Raw genomic sequence first — 14,860 nt, 5'->3', positions numbered from 1 at the left:
ATGTTTGGATAGATACATGAATGGGAGAGGAATGGAGGACTATGGTCCAGTCTATTCTCTCCCACCAGATTCTTTCTTCTTCAACTCTTCACATTTTCCACCCATCACCTCCCAACTTCTGACTTCATCCCCCCCCCACCCACCTTTTCCCTCACCTGGTCTCACCTATCACCTACCAGTTTGTACTCCTTCCACCTCCCCCCCATTTCCTTTCCAGTCCTGATGAAGGGTCTTGTCCTGAAAATTGGAGAGTTTATTCCTTCAATCAGCTTAATAGGATGTCCCACCTGTATTAGCCATTCCATCTTGGGAAAAAAATCTATCTATTCACTCGATCTATGCCTCTTTTCTCATACATCTCTCTCAAATAACCTCTTATCCTTTGCTCCAAAGTTTGCTCAAGTTTTTCTCAACAAGACATGCTCTCTAAACCAGGGAGCATCATGGTGAACATCCTCTGCACCCTCTCTAAAGACTATGCATCTTTCCTATAATGAGGTGACCAGAGATGAACTCAATACTCTAAGTGTTGTCTAACCAGAGTTTTATAGAGCTGCAACATTACTTTGTGGCTTTTGAAATCAATCCCCTGATTAATGAAGGCCAACACCTTCTTAACAAATCCTATCAACTTTCATGTCAGCTGTGAGGAAACTATGGACATGGACCCCAAGATCTCTCTGTTCCTCCACACTGCTCGGAATCCTGCCGTTAACTCTGTACTCGGCCTTCATGTTTGACCTTCCAAAGTGAATCACTTCAAACTTTTCCACATTATGTTCTGCGTGCTGTGTGTATCATGTGCTTGGGTTGCTGCCGTAAGCAGTTTCCATTGTATCTATACCTCATTGTACTTGTGAAAGTTACAATTGGACTTCATCAGTGAAGAGTGAGCTGCCGTTTTCTACAGCACGCACACAAGAGAAGTGCTTTTGACAAGATCATTTGCAACAGGAGTGGGCTATTTGCCAACTTCAGTCTGCTCTCCCGTTCCACTGGTTCACATCTGATTAATGCCAGCTCTATTTACATAACCCACTACGCCTCTAGCTCTTTAAAGGCTTCCTCGGCACGTCATCTAAAACTTCGACAAACATCTATAGATTCACAGTGGAAGGGTATCCTGACTGGTTGCACCACCAACTGATATGGAAACGCCAATGCTGAGGAATGGAAAAGCTACAGAAAGTGGTGGATACACAGCCCATCATTGTATTTTCCTGTGAATCCTACAAGAAAATGTATCTCGAGGTAGTTATGGTAATATATAAGAACTTTGTACTTTGAAATGCAGAGAAAGTTTCACTTCAGGAATGTCCACACAGGACCACAGAGTCCCCTTCAGCAGAAGGCTGAATGCTAGGGTCACTCAGAGATTGAGAGACTGCACCTGACAGCTAAGTCAAAGTACATTTTTTTTTAATCAGAGTGCCATAAAATACCTTGAGTTTCATTTTCTTGCAGGATTTACAGGAAAAAGGTGGCGGGGTGGGGATGCGTCTCCACCAGGGGAGGTGTAGTGTGGTCCTTCCCTCCAGTAGCCTGCAGGCAAAGCCCTCCCCATCATTGTGCATACCTACACGGAGCCCTGCCACTAGAAAACAGCAGGGACCCCCACCATCCAGAACATGTTCTATTTTTGTTACCACCATCAGGAAGGAGGTACAGCCTTAAGTCCCACACCACCAGGTTCAGAAACAGTTATTACCCCTCGACCATCAGGCTCCTGAACCGGTGTGGAAAACTTCACTCACCTCAATACCAAACTGATTCCATAACCTATGGACTCAACTGTACTCAACAACTCATGTCCTCAGAATTATCTTTTATTATTGTCCTCTTCTTCACATCGGTTGTTTGTCAGGTCTTTGCAAATGTATAGTTTTCCATAAATTATTTTTTTTTTAAACTTTCCTGTAAGTCATCATCATTACGTGCCATGTCATATGGTGTGGGCAGTCACGGTTTTTCTGTCACCACGACTGGTCTTGGCAAATTTTTCTACAGAAGTGGTTTGCCATTGCCTTCTTCTGGGCAGTGTCTTTACAAGACGGGTGACCCCAGCCATTATCAATACTCTTCAGAGATTGTCTGCCTGGTGCCAGTGGTCTTGTGATATGCATCAGCTGCTCATATGACTATCCACCATGGCTTCACATGACCCTGATCTGGGGGCTAAGCAGGTGCTCCACCTTGCCCAGGGGAAACCTGCAGGCTACTGGAGGAGGGAAGGACCACACTACACCTCCCCTGGTGGAGACGCATCCCCACCCCGCCACCCTTTTCCTGTAAATCCTGCAAGAAAATGAAACTCAAGGTAGTTTATGGCACTCTGATAAAAAAAAATGTACTTTGACTTAGCAGTCAAGTGCAGTCTCACAATCTCTGAGTGACGCCAGCGTTCAGCCTTCTGCTGAAGGGGACTCTGTGGTCCTGTGTGGACATTCCTGAAGTGAAACTTTCTCTGCATTTCAAAGTACAAAGTTCTTATATATTACCATAACTACCTCGAGATACATTTTCTTGCAGGCATTCACAGGAAAATACAAATACAATAGAATTTTACTAAAAACTATAAAAAACAAAGGCTGATGAAGAACCAATGTGCAAAAGGAAACAAACTGTTTCCAAATAAAAATAATACTGAGAATGTGAGCTGCTGAGGCCTTGAAAAAAGCTGCATGAGTCATAGAATCAATTCAGAGTGGTGGTGAATGAAGTTATCCATGTCGGTTCAGGACCCTGATGGTTGAAGGGTAATAACTGTTCCTAAACCTGGCGGTGGGGTATCTAAGGTTACTTACTGTACCTCCTGCCCGATGGTAGTAGCAAGAAGAGAGTGTGGGTTGGATAACAAGGGATACTTCTGAATCTTTTGACACTCTAAGCAACTCAATCAATCAAATCAGTCACATTGAAAGATTAAGCAAGCTCTTTCTCTTCGAAGTGAAGGAGGATGTGAGGTGTATAAGATGATAAGAGGCACAGACAGCATGAACAACCAACCAGTGTCTTTTGCCCCAGGGTGGCAATGGCTAATAGTAGAGGGCATCCTTTTAAGCTGATTGGAGGGAAGTTTCATGGCGCTGACAGACATAGAATTTTTTCTCTCAAACCAAATGTGGAACACCCTGCCAGGGGTGGTGGTAGAGGCAGATTCATTAGATGCGATTAAGAAACTCTTAGATAAGCATATGGATAAAAAGAAAACAGTGGCTATGTGGGAGGGAAGGGTGAGTAGATTAAACTAAGCTTTAGAGGTGGGTATAATAACAATGTTTAAGAGATATCTAGACAAGTACATGGAAAGGTTTAGAGCAAGGGTTCCCAACCTGGAGTCCATGGACCCCTTGTTTAATGGTATTGGTCTATGGCATAAAAAAGGTTGGAAACCCCTCGTTTAGAGGGATATGGCCAAACACAGACCACAAGACCAGCTGGTTTGACAATTTGGTCGGAATAGGTGGATTGGGCTGGTTAACTCTATGATCCTAGGTAAGGTGGCTGACCATGGTTCTCTACCCAGGACAGGAAAGATCTAAAACTAAAAGGAAATGGTTTTAATTGAGGAGGGAACTATTTAAAGAGCAGCAACCCACACAAAATTCTGGAGGAACTCAACAGATCAGACAGCACCTATGAAGAGCAGTAGCAGTCTATACTTCAGGCCGAGACTCTTCATCAGACTGAAGAGGAAAGAAGCCAGACTAAGGGTGGTGGGGGGAGAATCATCAGGTCTTACCTATCTGCACTCCTTCCCTCCCTCCATCACCACCTCCTTATTCTGGCTTCTGCTCCCCTCTTTTCCAGTCCTGATGAAGGTTCTCAGCCCAAAACATCAACTGTTTATTCCCCTCCATAGATGCTGCCTGACTTGAAGAATTCCTCCAGCGTTTTCTGTGTGTTGTTCAAGATTTTCAGCATCTGCAGGATCTATTTAAAGGGGATCTGAGAGGCAACTTTTTCACACAATGGATGTGCAGAGCAAGCTGCCAGAGGAGGTGGTTGAGCAGATAAAATTACAATGTTTAACAGGCACTTGTACATGTATAAGGGTAGGAAAGTTTTGGAGGAATGTGGGCCAAACATGGGCAAATGAAGGCACCTTGGGCAGAATGGACTAGTTGGCCCTAAGGGCCTGTTCCCCTGCCTGTATAACTCTCTCAAGATTCTACCCTTGCCCAGAGGCCGATCTTTTCAGTAAAACTGCCGGAACGCCCTGGCTAGCTCTGACGTAAAGTTGCCACTGGAGCACGTGCAGGATGACAGCCAACTGATGCATAAGAAGATCCCACAAGCACAAAGATACCCCTCAATTGCTGTTGGTGGGAGTCTGTCGAGTGCACATTCCATGTGGCCAAGTGGTTAAGGCTTTGGGCTGGCGATCTGAAGGTCGTTAGTTCAAGTCTCAGCCGAGGCAGTGTGTGTGTCCTTGAGCATGGCACTTCACCACACACTACTCCTGCACGTTTATAGCCCAGTGGCGGCGGTTGGTGCAGTATGGACAAGACAAGACACACTAAGTAAAGTTGCAGCTTTATAGAACTCTGGTTAGACCATACTTGGAGTATTGGCTTCGGTTTTGGTTGCTTCATCATAGGAATGAAGACAGTCAGAGTGCGGCGAAGGTTCACCAGGATGCTGCCTGGATTGGAGAGCATGTCTTATGAGGGAAGGTTGAGTGAGCTTGGGCTTTTCCCTCTGGAGAGGAGGAGGATGAGAAGCAACTTAATAGTTTTATGTATAGTTATAAGAGCCACAGGTAGAGCAGACAGCCAGAGACCTTTGCCCAAGGCAGCAATGGCCAACACAGAGGATATCCTTTTAAGTTGAGTGGAGTAAGTATAGGGAAGAATGTCAAGGATAGGTGAATTAATGCACGATAGCATAGTGGTTAGTACAATGCTTTACAGTGCACATGATCAGGGTTCCTCTCTCGATGGTGCTTTTAAAGAGTTTGTACATTCTCCCTGTGACATTGTGGGTTTCCTCTGAGTGCTCTGGTTTCCTCCCTCAGTCCAAAGATGTTGCATTTGGTAGGTTAATTGGTCATTGTAAATTAGGGTAGGATTAAATCATGGGATTGCTGGGCGGCACGACTCAAAGAACCAGAAGGGCCTATTCCACGCTGTCTCTCAATAAAATAAAATGTAAAAATTACGCAGAGAGTGGTGGGTGCCTGGAATGCATCGCTGGCGAGTGGTGGTAGAGGCGGGTATGTTAGAGACATTTAAGGGGCTCTTAGATAGGCACATGGATGGTTATGGAGGAAAGGGTTAGATTGATCATGGAGTAGGGCAAGGAGTTAGCACAACATTGAGGTCTGAAGAGCCCGTACTGTGCTGTACACCACCTCCACAGACGCTGCCTGGCTTGCTGACTCCTGCAGACTGCTTGTTATACACAACTCCATCCCATTTAACCACATTAACCCTGAACAGCCGCAGGGAATCCCAGCCTTTGCAAACTCTATTGCCATTCTAATTCCAATGTTCCTGGGTCTGTAGGAGCAGCTTGGGAAGGGACTCACCTTTAGGTTTGGGGTATAGAGAGTCTTTCTCCCGGGGTTGTGATGCTGAGGATTTAGAAGGCACTGGTGAGGCCTCACCTAGAGTATTGTGAACAATTTTGGGCCCCTCATCTTAGAAAGGATGTGCTGGCATTGGAGAGGGTCCAGAGGAGGTTCACAAAGGTGATTCCAGCAATGAAAGGGCTATCAAATGAGGAACATTTGATGGCTCTGGGTCAGTACTCGCTGGAGTTCAGAAGGATGAAAGGGGGATCTCATTGAAACCTTTCAAATGTTGAAAGGCCTAGATAGAGCAGATGTGGAAATTATGTTCCCCATGGTGGGAGGGTCTAGGACAAGAGGGCACAGCCTCAGGTTAGAGGGGCACCTTTTCAAAACAGAGATGCAGAGAAATGTCTTTAGCCAAAGGGTGAAGAATTTGTGGCCACATGCAACTGTGCAGGCCAGGTCGTTGGGTGTATTTAAGGCAGAGATTGATAGGTTTTTGATTGGACATGGCATCAGAAGTTACGGGGAGAAGGCCAGGAACTGGGTTTGAGGAGGAGAAAAAAATGGATCAGACATGATTGAATGGTGGAGCAGACTCGATGGGCCAGATGGCCTAATTCTGCTCCTATGTCTTATTGTCGGGGAAATGGAGATGGCAAGGGCTTAGGTTGAGAGTGGAGAGATTTAATAGAACAATTCTCCTCAGAAGAAGGCTGCTCGGCCCACCCTGCCTGGGCTATCCAACTAAGTTTACAAGTTATAGCAAAAGGTTGGGCAGACTATGACTTTATTCACAGGGGTGACCTTATTGAGAGTTTTTAAATCATGAGGGTAAATGCAGGGCCTTTTTCCCTGGGATGGGGAATCAAGAACTAGAGGGCATAGGTTTAAGGTGAGAGAGGCAACTTTTTCACTCAAAGGATTGTCCTTAAATGGAAGAAGGAAGTGGTTGACGCAGGTAAAATGTTTAAGACACTTAGACAAGTCTGTGGATAGGAAAGGTTAAGAGGGATAGGAGCCAAACGTAGACAAATGGGACTAACTTGGTTAGTATGGACCAGATGGGCCAAAGGTCCTGTTTCCCAGCTGTCTGACTCTATAACCTCAAATGCTTCCGCTCCTTTCCGCCCTCACAATCTGATACCTTTTCAAATATTTCAATGCAAAAATATACATTCCTAATAAAACATTTTATATGGTACACCTGCACATTAATGTAAATATCTAATCAATCAATCAATCATGTGGCAGACCCTGTTAAGAGGTTCAGTTGTTCAGACCAAACATCAGAATGGGGAAGAAACATGATATGAGTGACTTTGACCGTGGAATGATTGTTAGTGCCAGAGGGGGTGGATTGAGTGTCTCAGAAACTGCTGATTTCCTGGGATTTTCACACACAGCAGTCTCTAGAGTTTACAGAGAATGGTACAGAAAAACAAAAACAAAATCAGTGAGTGGCGGTTCTGAGGGGTGAATATCCCTTGTTAATGAGAGACACAACGAGGCTTCTGATGAAGGTTCTTGACCTGAAAAGTTGACTGTTCACTCCTTTCCATCGAGGCTGCCTGACCTGCTGAGTTCCTCCTGCAACGTGTGTATGTTGCTTGGATTTCCAGCATTTGCAGATTTTCTCCTGTTTGTGTTGTTAGTGAGAGCGGTCAGAGGAGAGGGGCCAGATTGGATCAAGTTGGCAGGAAGGCGACAGTGACTCAAACAACCACGCGTTACTACACGGATGCGTTCTCTAACCGCACGACACGTCGCACCTTGAAGTGGATGGGCTACAGCGGCAGAAGACCACGAACAGACACGCAGCGTTCCGAAAGGCGGCTGCCTCTCACTCAGAAACACTTGCCACCACGGCCGTTCAACTAGATCAGCGCCAAGTCCACTGACCATCCTGCAACAGCCAACCGCGACAAAAGTTACAGCGAGCCCGCGTCCGCGAAAATACACTGCAGTTGTACTTTCGCGTCCAGCCCAAATGCAAGATTACCTGCCTTTATTTATTCCTGGGTATAAAACTCGCCGAGGTACCTGCACCAAACGGCACAGGACGCTTTCTAACCGATGCCCCCTCCCCCAAACAAAGAAAATAAACGTGTTTTTAAAAGGGCAACTTTTAAACAGCATCTATATAACAGGTGGGCAATGGACGACGCTCCGTTATGGGGGAACAAAAAAGATTGCAACCAGACGACCGCGTTGTCCATTAAATATACAATTGGTGATTTTAAATACTCACTGTTTCACGATTCCTTTGACAGATGGTATACAATATAATTGTTGTATCGAAGTTAATCCGACAGCGCTCGGCTAAATAAATACATATCATGTACACAGATCGGGAATTTTCCACAAAAAAATACGACTAAGTGTGTATATAATCCGGGCGCGCCGGTAGATGGATCGAGAGAGGGAGCCGGTCTGGAACTGACTTTGTCTGTCAGGCGGTGAGAGCGGCAACTGAGCCGGCACTTCACATCAACCTGACCTCGCTGTGAAAGTTGGAGAGAGGGGAGGCGGGGCGGGAAGGGATGTGAAAGGGGTGGGGATAGGGATTGGAGGGGGGAAGGGAGGGGAAAGGGATTGGAGGGGGGAAGGGAGGGGATAGGGATTGGAGGGGGGAAGGGAGGGGATAGGGATTGGAGGGGGAGGGGATAGGGATTGGAGGGGGAGGGAGGGGGAATGGGGTAAGAAGGGAGGGGGAGGGGAAGGGGTAAAAGGGAGGGAGATGGGGAAGGGGGTAAGTAGGGAAGGAGAGGAAGGGGGTAGGGTGGGAGGGAGGAAGTAGGAAGGGAGGGGGAGGGGTGGGAGGGGGAGAAGGATGGGTAGGAAGGGGGAGGAAGGAAGGGGAGGGGAAGGGGTAGGGAGGGAGGAAAGGGGAGGGAAAGGTAGGAATAGAGGGGGCAGTAGGAAGGGAGGGGGAGGGGATAGGGAGGGCAGGGGAGGGAGTAAGGGGTAGAATGGAGGGGGAGGGGAAGGGGGTAGGAAGGGAGGGGAAGGGGTAGAAAAGGAGGGGAGGGGGTAAGGGATAGGGAGAGGAGGGGAAATGGGTAGGAAGGGAGGGGAAGGGGGTAGGAAGGGTTGGGAAAGAGGGGTAGGAGGGGAGGGGGCGAGGGGTAGGAGGGGAGGGGGTGAGGGGAGGAAGGGAGGCGATGGGGAGAAGTGGGGAAGAGGAGGGGAGAAGGAGGAGGAAGTGGGAGCGGGGAGTGGGAGGGAAAAGAGAGGGATAGGGTGAACAGGATGAAAGAGGAGGTGGGCTAAGTATAAAGGAAGAATGAGAGAGAGCACTTGAAGAAGGGGAATGAGAGGACAGAAGGAGTGGGAGAGAGAAGATAAGATGCGATGGAGAGAGTGTGGAAAGGATGAGAGAGGGTTGGTGGTGGGGAGAGACAAGGTGGGGGAGAGATGAGAACATGGTAGGATGAGAGAGTTTGGGAAGGATTTATCTACATTTAAATCTATATAAAGCCCCTTTGTAATGAATTTCATCATCCATATCCCTCTCCTGAATTCCTGAACTCCCCAGCTACCAAATCCCTCTCCTGAGTGATTAAAGATGAGGTAGACAAGTTGTGAAGGCAGAGAGGGTGAGTGGTGGGTGCAGTGACTTTAGTGATAGAGTCAAAGAGAAATACAACACAAACACAGGCCCTTCAGCCCAGAAAGTCCATTCATTTTAACATTAAATCCACCTTGACCCATTTGATCTTCATCCCCTCCCATCAACATCCCCCCACCTACACACTAGGGGCAATTTATACTAGTTAATTAACCCTTTGTCCCACATGTCCTTGGGATGTGAGAGGAAAGCAGAACGTTACAGTGGATCCTGAGAGAGGTGATGCCAGGATGAGAGAGGTTGGATGGAGAGGTGAAAGTGAAGGGGCAGAGGGCGGAACAAGCCATAGAAGCCAAGGAGCTGGACTGAACCATTCAGCCCTTCGAGCCTGTTCCATCATTCAGGAGCATGGCTGATCATTCATATCTTTCCTCAGTCCCTGCTTTCTCCCTGTATCCCAAAATTGCTTCTGCACTTAAAAAAAATAGCGTCATAGAAAAGAACAGCACAGAAACAGGCCATGTGGCCCATCTAGTCCATGCTGACCCATCTAATCTGCCTATTGCCATCGACCTGTACCCAGACTATGGCCCTCCATACCCCTGCCATCCACATACCTACCCAAACTTACCTTAAACCTTGAAATCGAGCTTGCATGCACCATTTGTGCTGGCAGCTCATTCCACACTCTCACCCCCTCTGAGTGAAGAAGTTTCCCCTCATGTTGCCCATAAACTTTTCACATTTCACCCATAACCCATGACCTCTAGTTGTAGGCCCACCCAACCTCAGTGGAAAAAGCCCACATGCTTTTACCCTATCTATACCCCTCATAATTTTGTTTGCCTCTATCAAATCTCCTCTCATTCTCCTATTTTCCAAGAAATAAAGTTCTAATCTATTCAATCTTTCTTTATAACTCAGGTCCTCCAGTCCTGGCAACATTCTTGTAAATTTTCTCTGTTTTCTTTCAACCTTATTTACATCTTTCCTGTAGGTAACTGACCAAAACTGCACACAATACTCTAAACTGGGTCTCAACAACATCTTATACAACTTCAACATATCATCCTATCGCCTGTACTCACTGCTTTGATTCATGAAGGCCAATGTGCCAAAAGCTTTCTATCTCTACTTTTGAATAAAGATTCTGCATCAAGGACATATGTACAGAAAGGTACCAGAAAAGGGCCAGTGACATCATGAAGGATCCCACCCACCCTGCTCACAGACTGTTTGTTCCACTCCCATCAGGGAGGAGGCTGCGCAGAACCCACACCAGGATCACTAGACTCAAAAACAGTTACTTTCCTCAAACGATAAGGCTGATCAACCCCTCCACCCACTACACACCCCTCCACACCCCCAACCACCCACTGCTTTATCATTTCCTATCAGAGTCATCTTCTGTACAGCGTCACTTTATGGACATACAATCAATCTATGCATATAAGCTATCTTACGTACTTATATTTATTGTGATTTTTTTAATTATTGTGTTCTTTAATGTGTTTTTTTTTGTGCTGCTTCAGATTTGGAGTAACAATTCTCCTTTACTCTCGTATACTGGAAATTACATTAAACAATCTTGACTTTTAGAATCTTGCATCTGTGGAGGGAAGTGGACAGTTAATGTTTCAGGTTAAGACCCTTCATCTGAACTCTTGAACACACTCTTAAATATAAAAACAGGAGATTCTGCAGATGCTGGAAATCCAGAGCCACACACACAAAATGCTGGAGGAACTCAGCATCTATGGAATTGACTCTATTCCCTATAAGACAAAGGAGAGAATGAGGCTATTTACCCATCATATCTGCTCCATCAGGGCTGATTTATTATCCCTCTCATCCCCCATTCTCCTGCCTGCTCCTTGTAACCTTTGACATCCTTTCAAATCAAGAACCTATCAGCCTCCACTTTAAATATACCCAAGGATTTGGCCTCCACAGTTGCTTGTGTCAATGAATTCCACAAACTCACTGCCCTCTGGCCAAAGCAATTCCTCCTCATCTCTGTTCTAAAGGGACATCATTCTATTCCGAGGCTGTGCCCTCTGGTCGTAGCCTCCCCCACTATAGGAAACATCCGCTCTATCTAGTCCTTTTAATACTCAATAGGTTTCAATAAGATACCCCCCTCACATTTTTCTAAGCTCCAGCTAGTACAATGCTTGAATATGAGTCTACAGCGTGAAGAAGGCCAGAAGGGGTAGGGTGAAGAATGGGGGACAATAAGGATTAATGAGGGAGAGAAGTGGGGTGAGGAACTGCATGAAATATCACTTACCGAGTCAATCCTTTCAATCCTGTTGGCTCTTGTGAGGAGGTCAAGTTCCTGACGCAGCAGAAAGCGGTGGCTGACTGATCTCACTGGTAAGTTGTATATGTTGCAGGAACAGTCAAGTTCAAGTTCGCTTTATGGTTCCCATGTATACATCTAAATGAAAAAATGGTCCTCTGGAGCAAGATGCACAACACAGTACATACTGTATAACTCATACACAACACATAAAGTAATAATAACACAAATAAATTAACAAATAACAAAATAAATTCCAGAAGATCGACATTTAGCGTAAGGTGCATTTACAAGTTAGAGAATAAACAGTAGAATGCTGTTGGCACTGGGTGGTGGCAGAGAGTTCAGTAGTTTCATGGCCTGGGAGAGAAGGCTGTTTTCCATCCTCACAGTTCTTGCCTTAATGCTATGATACTTCCTGTCTGCTGGTAGGGGGGGTCAAAGAGATTGTTGGAAGGATGGGAGAAATCATTAACATTGCTAAAGGCCATGCATGCTCAGCACTCTGGAAAAATAACTGTGAATTCACTGCCACCAATGCACTTCCAGACTCAAGCAGGTTGAGATGAAAGCCCATTAACTTAAGATGGTGCCACACTGCATCTGCCCTAATGCGAGGAAACGTGTCCCTCAAGACTGCGCTGTCCCCTGGAGACAGGACTCCCCGGGCTCCAATGCCTGTTGCTTTCATCAACAAGTTCAGTAGGATTCAGCAATAATCTCATTCCGAGTGAGCGGCCAATCACTGGAGCAATTCCCACAGCCAGAAGCCCAGGAAGAAAACAAGTCTAATGTTTAGTTAATTCTTTAAAAAGGAAATTCTTCAACATTTAATGAACAGTTACATTCCCTGAGCAGTAAGGCTAATCTGGTGTGGGTGGTAGGTAGTGAGGATAAGCTTGCACCACCTATTAAATACCCCCAGTGGCATGAGTCTCAAATAGCCTCTGGCCCAAAGTCCAGCTCCTGACCTTCACGTGTGACTTCACTACTAAGCCCAGTGAGGGCTTGTTACTGGCGACTTAAAGGCAGTCGCTTCAGGAAGAATGGAGCTCATCAGCCATGGTTGGCAGCGCACCTAGGAGAAGGAAAACTCCGATCTCGAGCCTCTGCCACCTCGCAGCTGCACCCACTCATGGGGAAGGCTTTGGAAGTAAACCCCAAAGAAAAATCCAGACCTGGAGTCAGGCAGTCCTACGTTGAGTTCAAAGCTGACTGGCAGCTCTTACAATGCCGTCACTGACGTTCCGTTGGATTTATCAGCTAAGTGGAGAGGGGAGGGGGGGTCCTTCTGCATGGACAACAGCTTGCTCTCCATATTGTACTATTCTGGCTTGCATATCACATGGACAGCTGGGATGCATGGTCAACCCCGACCAACGGAGGGCCTCAAAAATGTCGATCAACTCCTCCACCTACTAATCCAGCCTCCACACCCCCAACCACCACTACTTTATCATCTCCTGTCAGAGTCACCTTATGTACAGACACTCTTGTGCCTAGTGTCACTTTATGGGCATACAGTCAATCAATGTATACAAGCAATCTTATGTATTTATATTTATTATGTTGGTTTTATTATTGTTAGGGTTTTTAATGCTACATCAGATCCAGAGTAACAATTATTTTGTTCTCCTTTTCACTTGTGTATTGGAAATGACATTAAACTATTTCAGTCTTGAATCTTAAACATGTACATATGTCATAAGGCAACTTATTATAAATAAACCATAAAATAATCATATTGGTTTATTTTCCAAGACCACAGGAAATTGTAGAGTTGTGGACGCAGGCCAGAACATCATGAGAGCCAGCCTCCCCTCCATGGACTCTGTCTACACTTCTCACCTCCCCCCCTCAGAAGGTACAAAAGAGAGAGTGGGCAAAATAGGAGGAAGAGAGCGGTAGGAAGGAGAGGGTGAGGCGAGAGAGTGAAGAGGGGAGCAGTGAGAGAGAGAGAAAGGGGGATTGGGAGGGTGGGAGAGACAGAGAATCGGGTAAATGCCAGGCAGAATCTGTGGAGAGACCTACAGAGTTTCTGCATCAGATAAATAACATGAATATTTGGGGGGGGGGTAACGGGTGTAAGAAGGAGATCAGTATGTGTAGGTGGGCGCCACAGTAGCATAGCAGTTAGCGCGTCGCTATTACAGCTCGGGGCGTCCTGGAGTTCACAGTTCAATTGCGTAGTTGAAAAGAAGTGAGCAGGGACAGTCAGCACACTTTCACATGCCACAGTCCCGAGGAGACATCGGACTGCGTGAAAGGAGAGAGAGATTGAAAGAAGCGAGTAGGGGTAGTCGACACATTTTGTCCACCGCAGTTCCTAAGGAGACATTGGATTGTGCATAATTAGGCACTTGGCAAGGATCAATAAAAAGAAAGTTGGGTTTCAGCAAGAGGGACCATTGTGTGAGGGGGCTACGGTTGGAGTGGGGAGTTGAGGATTTGGTGGGCAGGGGTAGTTTTTGTTTGTTATTTATTCTTTCTTTCTTATTGCACGCTCTAGAGCAGGGGTGATGCCAGACCAGGTGCAGGAATGCTCCTCTCGCAGGATGTGGGGAGGTAGGGAGACAACCAGTGTCCCTGACAACCTCACCTGCATGAAGTGCAGCTTCTAACAGATGCTTAAGGAGTGTCGAGGAGTTGGAGTTGGAACTGGATGAACTCTGGATCATTCGGCAGGCGGGGGAGCTGATAAACAGGATATACAGGGAGGTAGTTACATCCAAAGTGCAGGACACAGACGACTGTCAGGAGGGGGAAATGAGGTAGGCAGTCAGTGCAGAAGACCCCCCTGTGGCCGTTCCTGTCAGTATCAGGTATACAACTTTGGATACTTTGGGGGGATGACCTAGCAGAGGAAAGCCACAGCAATCAGGTCTCTGGAACTGAGCCCGCCTCTGTGGCTCAGAAGGGAGGGGGTGGGGGAGAAGAAGCAAGCTTTAGTGATAGGGCATTCATTGCTTAGGGGAACAGAAAGGAGGTTTGTGGACGACTATGTTGCCTTCCCGGTGCCAGGGACAGGGATATCTCAGATCAAGTCCACAGCATTCTTAAGTGGGAGGGTGAGCAGCCAGAGGTGATGGTCCATATAGGTACCAGTATCATGGGTAGGAGAAGCGACGAGGTTCTGCAAAGTGAGTTCAGGGAGTTAGGTGCTAAGTTAAAGGACAGGACCTCTAGGGTCATAATCTGGAGACTGCCACGCATGCCACGTGCTCGTGAGGCAAGAACTAGGAAGGTCACATGTTTTAACATGTGGCTAGGGAATTGGTGCAAGAGGGAGGACATCAGGTTTTTGGATCATTTGGCTCTCTTCCAGGGAAGGTTTGATCCGAACGCCTGAACTGGAGGGGATCAATATCCCAGCAGGAAGGTTTGTTAGTGCTGCTTGGCTGGGGGGTGGGAACCATAGAATTGATCATGGAGACATTGTGGAGAAAGATGGTGTTAAGCATACATACAAAGA

The 14,860-nt window shown here is 46.6% G+C and overlaps 1 protein-coding gene across 1 annotated transcript in view; it reads right to left on the bottom strand.

The window, feature by feature from the left end:
- gdpd4a (glycerophosphodiester phosphodiesterase domain containing 4a) overlaps positions 1-8,016 on the bottom strand; it is a 96,679-nt gene extending 88,663 nt beyond the window's left edge. The window contains exon 1 of the mRNA XM_073044262.1: positions 7,767-8,016. The gene's annotated coding sequence lies outside the window, so the exon portion shown is untranslated. The remainder of the gene's footprint in view (positions 1-7,766) is intronic.
- Between the last annotated feature and the right edge of the window lie 6,844 nt (positions 8,017-14,860).

This window comes from Hemitrygon akajei, chromosome 4, assembly GCF_048418815.1.
Source record: "Hemitrygon akajei chromosome 4, sHemAka1.3, whole genome shotgun sequence".
Taxonomy (NCBI): domain Eukaryota; kingdom Metazoa; phylum Chordata; class Chondrichthyes; order Myliobatiformes; family Dasyatidae; genus Hemitrygon; species Hemitrygon akajei.
Note: the sequence above shows the minus strand (reverse complement) of the source record. Positions and strands in the feature narration are given on the sequence as shown.